The following is an 11,162-nucleotide window of genomic DNA, read 5'->3' as shown; positions in this document are numbered from 1 at the left end:
TCCTTACAAAAGTGAAGAATAGTGAAGTATAAATTTCCTAAAGATGTCTTCCATAAAGTTTTTATTGTTGTTTTAATAATCGCCTATTATAATTTCTTCTATTAAAACTGGACAATGAAGTTTTTAATATTTTGAAGAAAAACAAAATAAGATAATTATAACCTCCTGATTATAATAGGTAAACTATGCTTCCTGTGGAAACTGGAATATGGATAATTTCAGCTAAAATTTAGTGGTTAATGAAGGGCCCATAGAAATTTTGTTGTGAGAATAGATTCATTATAGGAAATTTGTATGGATCCCAACATCTCACTAATTTATATTGTATCTTTCCAAGTTTTGAGATTTGGTTAACTTTCTGCATTTCTAAACTTAAGGAAAATGCATAATTGCAAATACAAGGCTGTTTTCCTTTCGTTCTTTGTAGGGTGAAGAAAAAAGCTAGTTATTTTCATTTTTTCCTGCAAGGACACTGTCGCTGTACCCAGGGCACAATTATCTATTGTCTCTGGGAGTCTTTTCATTACATTGCATTACTGGAATTAGAGACAAGGACGAAGAAAGAGCCATTTCTCTCAATTGGATTAACCTTTCCACCTTTGGCAGCTTAGGTTCAGACTGAAGGTTGCCCTCAAGGCAAAGCAGGATCTGGGGACATAAGGTTATTTCTGTGACAGGTAAGTTAGAAAGCTATCCAAGGTTGAGTATAGTGATGGCCAAAGAGAGAGAAAGGGAGGGAAAGAAAGGCTTGAAAACCAGTCCAATAAAATATTTTTCTCTCAATGTGACATTGTTTTTCTTAACTGGTGTACATTTTCTGGTGTATTGGTATACAGTTCTTCCAAATTGGTATCTATGTAAATTTCAGACAGCACCAACTAACTGCAGTGTGAAATAAGGTTAAAAGTGTACTCTAGCCACTTGCAAAACACAAATGAGCTGTATTTTAGGTGTACAGATAATTTACTATTTGGAAATAGTTACTATGAACTTTCAAAGTTCAAGTCCTTACTTGTGAACGACCTAGGTTTAAAGTACTAATGGAAAGGTGTCCTGTCCTTTTGGAAGGAGAATTGGCAATTGTTAAAAACCAAGAAGCTCCAATTCAAGAACTTTTTACCATGCTGAAAATGTAATTAAGGGAGGAGATTTGACACTCTCATATTTGGGAGTCATGCTTGGAAGCACAGGAGCATGGGAGGAAGCAGGAGGAAAGAACCTATTCATTATTTGTAATTAGGATTGTGTGTTTGTATGAACATAAATGCTCATGCACACAAGAAGAACACAAATGTGCATATATTTGAAGTATGGACATTTTTTGTTATTTTGTATATGAGTAAACTAGCAGATTGGTAGTTAATGGATTGCTATGTAAGGGTGAGGGTTAATTACATGTTTAACAAAGTTGTTGAAAGATATTAAATTCAACTTCAATACTTCTTATTGTTTACATCCCTGATCATGTTTTTTTTTCTTTTTGTCAATGAAACACACACTCTTATACACTGCCCCCCCCCCAAATAAAACAAACAAACAAAAATATAGTAACAACAGTTTGAGAAGCAGATACGGGGAAAAAATTGACAAGTGGCACATACTAAATGAGGAAGGACAGCGAAAGATGATGAGAAATAATATCTATATCATAAAATTTCTCAAGCATCAATAATCAAATATAGGAAAAATATAAAACAAATACTATGTCATGAGAAGTTGCTAGGGAGGAACAGATTTCTTTCTCAAAGCTCTATTCACTTTCCAGTTCAACATTCTTTCCATTGACATTTAGGGATTGGTGTAACGGAATGTGTAAATTCCTGACTTAACCATAAACCATTTTAAAATGGTTCTCCTAAGCATAGCTGGTGCATTTATGAAAAAAAAAAATAGATTTTTGGGTTATTTATGCAAAATAAATAAGTGGGGTTTTATGGCTTGATTCTTCTTGATTTCATTTCAGTCAATGAAGGAAAATACTAGCAGGGGAAACTGTTGACTATTTTTTATAGTTCAAATGAAAAATTCCAGTATTGGCCAAGCCTATATTCATGAATCTTAAAGAATTTCACAGATTCAGAAGTATTTTCAAACAGCATATTAAAAGGATAGGAAAGAAAATCTATAGGGGGGGGGCAGAGAAGGATAAAGTGACTGAAATTATTTAGCCTGAGGAAGAAAAGACCAAAAGACTTCTCATGAGTTCATAAAGAGTGGATAATGATCAGGTCTTTAGAAAAAAAATTGCATTCTGGAGAACATGAGACAAATAATGAAACCTATAGCAGAATAATATCATGGCTAGATATAAGGCAGATCATCCCAATGGGGAAGCTGATTATAATTTGGAATTCATAAGGGTAGGGGGAGGAAAAACAACAGCAATAGCAACAATTTCTCAGATTAGGTAAGATAAATAATGAATTATGAAGGAACTGGGTTTATTCAGTTTCCATAGTGAAATAAGTGGGGGATGACTATACATATATACATACTTATATACTAATGTTAAAAATAAAAGAAAGGAAGGACCCTTAGAGCTAAAAAGATTGTGTTCTTGAGGTTTTATTATAAAGTTATCTTAGATCACACATTACTTAATCAAAAACCATTTTAAAAGCTATCTGGTTATATTTTTTCATATTTGAAGCTTTAGGAAAATGGAACAACATTAAACTAGGGAGGTCGTAGAAACATACAAGTGAAATTCCTCAAAATACCTGGGAATTGTGACTTAGCTTTAGAAACTAATTAATTTCCCTTGTAATTTACAAACTGGACTTCCATTTCAGTTCATGTTCTCCAGGTCACTTAACACTCACATTCAGAAAACTTAACTACTTATTTCAATATTTACTTGGCTATACCCATATAGGCAGAAGATCTATGGCCCCACTCTGTTCTTGTTACACAGGTTGGTACTCTAAGTCCTAACTGTGCCCAGTTCTAGTTAGAACTGACTACTGAAACTCTTTCCGAGTAGATTTTCTTGGTTAATTTTTAGAAACTGTCTCTTTTTTAAAAAGTACCATCTGAATGGTGCTTTAAGGATTTAAAAGTGGTTAACCTGTTATTTCCTTTGATCTTTAAAATGAACCAAGAAGGTAGTTACTATTGCCCACATTTTACATGTAAGGAAACTGAGTCTGAGAGAGGCTAAGTAGTTTGCCCAAGATTATACTGATATTAAGTATCTGAGGCAGGATTTGAAGTCAAGTTTTACTGACTATGAGTGACTATCATGTACAGAACACTGTGCTAGTGAAATAGCTTAGATAAAACAGCCTCTGCCTTCAAGAAACTCACAATCAAGTAAGCAAGTAGAAGATAACACTAATGAGTTGCTATGGTCAAGAAATCTTTGTAAACTCTTTGTCAGCCTTCTTTTGAGGACATTATTATTCTGTCAATCACTCAGGTTCAAATCTTCAGAACTATTTTCTCATCTCTTGTGATTTTAAATATTAATATGTAAAAAATAATTTTGCCTCATCTTTTCCCAGTTTGACTCTCAAGTATATTACCAGTACTGCCAGATCATGGTAAACTCAAATGTAGTTTCTTCTGAAGTTTTTGTTGTTGTTGTTGTTTTTAAGAGTAGGAGGGTGAACCTCATGAAAGAACAAACAGTGGGAAGGACCTTAAAACCTGGCGCCAGCTTGTGGCTTACTAAACTGTATCAACAAGATCATGTCATTCCAAAGAATGTTTCAAATAAAGAAGAAATGTCAGCCCTGAACATTTTTTATTAACCCCATTCCCCCAGCTCCCTTCTCATCTCGTCTTCAGATTCAGCATTTACTGACCACTTCCTCTCTTCAGTTTATTTGTATTAGAAATGAACAGAATCATTAACTGTGCTGCTTGGTGGTCAGAAATGGCCTCTGAGCTTCCAATAATGGTCAATAGTTGTATTTTTCATTGGTCAACTGATGTTTGCTTTGCTGATGGCCCCAGGAACCAATGTAATCTGAGATCATACTATGTTTACATCTTGTTTCACTGATATTCTGACCCCTTTGAAGGCAACAAGAAAGAAAAACAAACACTTCAGAAAAAAATACTTGCATGTACTTCTTCTCCAGGTGGGGGCTGCACCCCAAAATGATCTAGTTTCTTTCCAGTTGCTCCAGCTTCATCCTCCCACCCCAACCACCTTCTGCACCATTATCAGAAAAGAAAAGCCACAAAATGCATGGTTTCCAAGATATTTTCCATCTGCTATCTGATCTTGTGTGTACTTAAATGTTCCATGGAGACTTTTTGCTAATGAATTACATGTCAATCAAAGCAAAACCAAACACAACAACACACTGATATTTCTTCAGCCCAGTCAAAACACTTCTTTAAGACTTAAGACAATTAAATTTGTCTAAAAGGATCACTTTTCTACCTCCTTGATTTAGAAAACAAAACAAAACTTTTTTTCAAGTTCTAAAAAGTGACTTTTGTGTTACCCTCACTACCTATGTTTCAGTTCATCAAAAATGGGATTAAAACAAATACTTATCAAATATCTATGTGGGGACACAAAGATAAAATGACAGTCTGTCTCCTGATAAATGGACATTATCTTAGATAAAGAAGAATAATTACAGAAATTGAGAATTAATTTATAAAAAAGAAATGCCCTCTTAACCACATTGTTCATTGGATTGAGTTTTGGATTTAGAGCCCTAAAGCCTGCATTTGGAATCACATATCCCTATTCTGAAAACATCTTAGAGGCAGCCAGGACTTTCACTGGATACAGGGGTATATTTGAGTTAAGAATGACTGTCTCCACACTCTTCCTTGATTATTTACTAGCTTTGTGATCCTGCTCTAGTAATTTAACTATTTAATCATTTGTTAAATGATGAAGTTATACTAGAGCACCTGATTTGTTGTTGTTAGTTGTTTGCTTCACCATGGACACTTTTAGCAGTCTGGTAGTGTCTAGACAATCAATGTTTTTAATTGCATTAAAACTAAACATATGATTGCAAAAAAAACACATTATTTTTTTGGTTTTTGGAGGGGGAAAGGCAGGCCAGTTGGGGTTCAGTGATTTGCCCAAGGTCACCTGGCTACCTTATAAGTGTTAAGTGTGTGAAACCAGGCTTGAACTCAGGTCCTCCTGACTCCAGGGCAGGTGCTCTATTCACTGAACCACATAGCCAACCCCAAGAAAACCCATTTTATTGAATACAATTATCTAAGTATTTTTAAAAATTGAGTACATGAATTTCATATTAAAAACCTCTAGACTAGGTCATCTGTAAGGCCCATTTCTCCTCTAAATTTCCAATATTATAGTACCATGGTTCATCATGAAATAAAAGAATTGAGATCAGAAAGCTCTTCAAGATGCCCTTTCACTAATGTGTTTCCCTGTTTGATCTAGTCTGTTTCTAAATCAAATTATTTTAAAAGTGTGAGTTTAAATCTGTGAGATTAATTTGAACTAAGCTGAGCAAAGTTAATGTATCAGATGAGTATCTTAATTCAATAGTCACCATGAACTATTTTATTCTTATTTCATTTGTTATACTATTTTTCAAGTATGAATCCCCTATTTCAAATAAATGGGAAGTTGGTTGATAACCCATGCCCTAGAATGCTCTCCATCTCCCTTCCAACCTTAAACTTTTTACTCCTCCTATAAATCTAATTGATTTATAGCCTTAGGTTGTTTTGGGTAAAAATCATATTAATATTGCTACTTAGGAAAATTCATTGCACTGGGTTCCAGATAACTTTTCTACTAAAAAAAAAAGATTTATCATCTTTAAGCATTTTGAACAACTATTTGGCTTCTTATTCTAGCTTGCTATCTTTGAACAACTATTTGAATTCTTATCCCGGCTTGTCATCAGGTATATATGCCATAGTGGGCAAACCCCCTAAGCCCCATTGCTCATTTGTAAAACTGGGCAAACATAGATGCACTACTTAATTGAACTGGTATTGGGCTTGAAAGAGATTACATATGAGTAGAACTTTGTAAATAAGAAGCATTATGTAAGTGTAAGCTATGATCAAAGGAGATAATGTATGTGATGCTCTTTGTAACCAGAAACTGCTATATGAAACTTATTATTCCTTTCCTTCTTATCTTATTTCAGTTCAGATATAAATGGAAGGTAGGAAAGAGAACAAGTATTTTTTAAAGCTTGTAAACATTTATTTATTTTTAGTTTTCAATACTCACTTTTATAAGATTTTTGAGGGGGTAGAGCCAAGATGGTGGAGTAGAAACAGGACTTTGGTGTGGCTCGGGCATCCACCTCCTCCAATACATGTAAAAAATGACTCTAAACAAACTTTAGAGCTACAGAACCTACAAAGTGACAGAGAAAAATGAATCTCCCACTGAAGGAAGCCCAACAGGCTGGTGGGAAGGGTTAATCACAGTGTCCTGGCAGCCAAGCCCAGCCTGCTTGAGCTATGGTTTTAGCTCTAGCACTGCCCAAACCAGGGCTGGAGAGGACTTCATGAGAGTAAATCACTAGCAGCTGTAGCGGTTTCCAGGTGGCTCAATCCACAAATGCCAAGGACAAAGTAAAAGGCCAGTGTGGTACTTCTTTGGAACAGGGGGAGCATGATCCAGCTGCTACCCCAGGGTGAGAAGCGGAGGTGGGGTGGTGGCTGTAGCCGCTACCACATGGCTGCTTCAGAGCTCCTGGCCTGCAGATTGTAGGGAGATGAAGTAACCACTCAGAGGGTAATCACTCTTGCTTTGACCTGCTTGGATTCAGATCACAGTCTTGGGTGGTGGTCCTGTGGTGTGTGACCAGTGAGCCAGAGTATGTAGGGACTGTAGATAGGGCTCCCTTCTAATAGCTTTGGCAGCTGAAAAAACTCCAACAATTTGGGACATAGCTCTCTCCATTCTGGAAGCAGAGTTTTACTGTGGCAAAGAGCTGAAAAGTCAAGCAATTAGCTGCCAATATGAGCAAGCAACAGAAGCACAAACAAACCATAGAATTCTTTTTGTGGTACAAAAACGATCAAGACTTGGAGCTGGAGGAACACATCAAAGTCAGAACTCCTGCATCAAAAATTTCCAAGAAAAATATGACTTGGTTAAAGGCCATGGAGGAGCTCAAGAAGGATTTTGAAACTTGAGTAAGAGAAGTAGAGGAAAAATTGGGAAGAAAAATGAGAATGATGCAAGAAAATCATGAAAAGCAAGTCAGCAGCCTGCTAAAGGAGACCCAAAAATACATTGAAGAAAATAACACCATAAAAAATAGACTAACTCAGAGATTCTGGGAGCAGCCATCTCATGTATAACTCACAGCCTGACCAGCAACCTCGGTTTGAGCTCGGATATCCCCCAAAATGGCATCTACTATTAAGGACCAGCTGATTTTGAATGTCCTAAAAGAGGAACAGATTCCCCAGAACAAGATCACTGTTGTTGGGGTTGGTGCAGTTGGCATGGCATGTGCCATCAGTATCTTAACAAAGGATTTGGCTGATGAACTTGCCTTAGTTGATGTAATAGAAGACAAACTAAAGGGAGAGATGATGGATCTCCAACATGGCAGCCCTTTCCGCAAAATGCCAAAGATTGTTTTGGAAAAGACTACAGTGTAACTGCAAACTCAAAACTTGTCATTGTTACGGCTGGGGCACATCAACAGGAGGGAGAAAGTCATCTTAATTTGGTCCAGCGTAATGTGAATATCTTTAAATTCATCATTCCCAATATTGTTAAATACAGCCCTAATTGCTAGCTGCTTATTGTTTCCAATCCAGTGGATATTTTGACATGTGTGGCCTGGAAGCTAAGTGGCTTTCCTAAAATCTATGTTATTGGAAGTGGTTGCAATCTGGATTCTGCCCATTTCTGTTACCTAATGGGGGAGAGACTTGGTGTCCATTCTTCAAGTTGTCATGGAAGGGTCCTTGGTGAACATGGAGACTCCGGTGTTCATACTGTATGGAGTGGTGCGAATCTCGTCGGTGTGTCTCTGAAGAATGTTAATCCTCAAATAGGAACTGATGCTGATTAAGAGAATTGGAAAGAAGTTCATAAACAGGTGGTTGAAAGTGCTTATGAGGTGATCAAGCTGAAGGGCTACACTTCCTGGGCCATTGGCTTGTCTGTGGCAGATCTAGCAGAAAGCATTATGAAGAATCTTAGAAGAGTGCATCCAATTTCCACCATGATTAAGGGACTATATGGCATTAATGAGGATGTCTTCCTTAGTGTCCCATGTATCTTGGGTCAGAATAGCATTTCAGATGTGGTGAAGGTAAACCTGAATCCAGAGGAGGGCCGTTTAAAGAAGAGTGCAGATACTCTTTGGGGAATCCAGAAGGAGCTGCAATTTTAAAACCTTTTAATGTGCTGCCATCAAGAGAACATGACAGTAGTTAAGGAGTTATGTATGATTTGCTTTTCAAATACGTCAAATCCTTCTTCTGATTGGTGATTGAACACCAGAAATGTAAAACCTGTGAACATACTCTAGTCTCTTCCTAAAATTAGAAATGGGGAATAGTAGAGTGTGACTATTTGTTTAAACCCTGTTGATGTTTGCATATGATGCTGGATATATGTATAGACTTAGTAGTTGGTGTCAAACAGATAGTGCCCCACAGGTATATAAACTACCTGCCTTGTATGTAGGTACTACAGGTTCCTGTAGGTCTAGAAGACAACACTCCTGACTACAAGACATCATACAGTAGTAATTCTGTTTTTTTTTTTTTTACCTTTTTTTTTTTAAGCAATCGGGGTTAAGTAACTTGCTCAAGGTTACACAGCCAGTTACTTCTGGGTGTGGTGCTGAGTGTCTGAGCCCGGGATTTGATCTCCAGGTCGTCCCAACACTGGAGCCGGTGTTCTTACTCGCTGAGCCACCTGGCCGCCCCCAGTAGTTATTCTTTATTGATGCATTGATTACCTTGTCCTCCTCTCCATTAGGGCTACTACAGCATGGCCCCATTCATCACATTTCCAGAGGACCTGACCTGATTTTTGTCTACACACACACACACACATACATCAATCGTTGTAAATTTCCATATTATATAAAAAGATCTGTGTATATACAACAATGAAGCCAATTACTCAAGTGTCATACTAACCCTAAATGTTGAATAAACAACAAATAACTGATAAAAAAAATAGACTAACTCAAATGGAAAAAGAGGCCCAAAAAGTCAATGAGGAGAAGAATGCTTTAAAAATCTGATTTTGTCAGATGGAAAAGGAATATCAAAAACTCACTGAAGAGACTACCTCCTTCAAAATTAGATTGGAGTAATTGGAAGCTAATGACTTTATGATAAATCAAGATACTATAAAACAGATATAAACAAATGAAAAAATAGAAGGCAATGTGAAATATCTCGTTGGAATAAAACATTGACCTTGAAAATAGATCCAGGTTAGAGAATTTAAAAATTATTGGTCTACCTGAAAGTCATGATAAAAAAAAAAGAGTCTAGACACCATCTTGCAAAAAATTATCAAGCAAAATTGCCCTGATATTTTAGAACCAGAGGGCAATATAGAAATTGAAAGAATTCACCAATCGCTTCTTGAAAAAGATCCCAAAAGACAACTCCTAGGAATATCATAGCAAAATTGCAGAGTTCCCAGGTCAAGGAGAAAACATTACAAGCTTTCAGGAAGAAATAATTTGAGTATTGTGGAAACACAATCAGGATAACACAAGATCTAGCAGCTTCTACATTAAGGGATCAAAGGACTTGGGATATGATACTCTGGAAATCAAAGGAGCTAGGACTAAAACCAAGAATAACCCAGCAAAACTGAGTATAATGCTACAGGGAAAATATCACAATTCAATGAAATAAAGGAATTTCAAGCATTCTTGATTAAAAAACCTAAGCTGAACAGAAAATTTGACTTTTAAATACAAGAATCAAGAGAAACTCGAAATAGTAAACAGGAAAAAGAAATCATAAGGAACTTATTAAAGTTGAACTATTTATATTCCTACGTGGAAAGATTGTAATTCATAAGACTTTTCTCAGTATGAAGATAGCTGAAGGGAATATATATGTTTGTATCTGTATACATACATATATATGTATGTATAAGAGGATGTATGTGTATATAAATATATATGTGAGTGTGGGCATTTGTATGTTCATGAATATATAGACAGAGGGCACAGGATGAATTGAATATGAAGGGATGATCTCTAAAAAATAAATTAAGAGGTGAGAGAGGAATATATTGGGAGAAGAAGAAAGAGAACAATAGCTTAGGGTAAATTATCTCATATAAAAGAGGCAAGAGAAAACTGTTACAATGGAGGGGAAGAACAGGAAAGGAAAAAGGAATGGGACAACCTGATTCTCATTGAATTTGGCCTAAGGAGGGAATAACACACAGTCAATTAGGTATCTTACCCTACAGGACAATAGAGGGGGTAGGGGATAAGAGGAGGGAAGATAGAAGGGAGAGCATATTGGGGGAGAGGGTAGGTAGAAGCAAATATTTTTGAAAAGTGATAGGGTCAAAGGAGAAAATAGAATAAGTGGGGGGTGGGATAGGATGGAGTGAAATATAGCTAGTCTTTCACAATATAACTACTATGGAAATTATTTGGGTAACTACACATGTACAATCTATACTGAATTGCTTATCTTCCCAGTGGGGGTGGGTGAGGAGGGAAGAAGGGGAAAAAATTCTGGAATTAAAGTTTTAAAAACAAATGTTTAAAAATTGTTTTGTTTTACATGCAACTGGGAGATAAGATGTACAGGTACTGTGCTATAGAAACCCATATTGCCCTGTTAGAAAGTTATGGGGATGAATGGGGAGGATATAAGAGAGAACAGATTGAGGAAAGGGGTATTCAATGTATTTGCTGTTTTGGGGTGGGTATGGGGGAAAGACAGGGAGAGAAAAAATTGTAACTCAGAATCTTGTGGAAACAAATGTTGAAAACTAAAAGTAAATAAATTTAAAAAATCCAATTAAAAAAAAGATTATTTTCGTTCTAAATTTTCCTCCTCCTTACCTTCCCCCACCAAGATGGCATGCAATCTAATATAGACTATACATGTACAATCATATTAAACACATTTCCACATTGATCATGTTGTGAAAGAAGAATCACAACAAAAGGGGAAAACCACAAGAAAGACAAAAACAAACAAAAAAAGAGAAAATAGTAAGCTTAATTCCG

The 11,162-nt window shown here is 36.3% G+C and overlaps 1 pseudogene; it reads left to right on the top strand.

Moving 5' to 3' along the window:
• The first annotated feature begins 7,326 nt into the window (after positions 1 to 7,326).
• On the top strand, positions 7,327 to 9,080 carry LOC138173425 (L-lactate dehydrogenase A chain pseudogene; annotated as a pseudogene).
• Positions 9,081 to 11,162: the final 2,082 nt, after the last annotated feature.

This window comes from Petaurus breviceps, unplaced genomic scaffold (assembly GCF_028583685.1).
Source record: "Petaurus breviceps papuanus isolate PSGF00001 unplaced genomic scaffold, PetGlider_PUasm1.0 582, whole genome shotgun sequence".
NCBI lineage: Eukaryota > Metazoa > Chordata > Mammalia > Diprotodontia > Petauridae > Petaurus > Petaurus breviceps.
The sequence above is the reverse complement of the archived record's forward strand: the minus strand, read 5'-3'. Positions and strand labels throughout refer to the sequence as shown.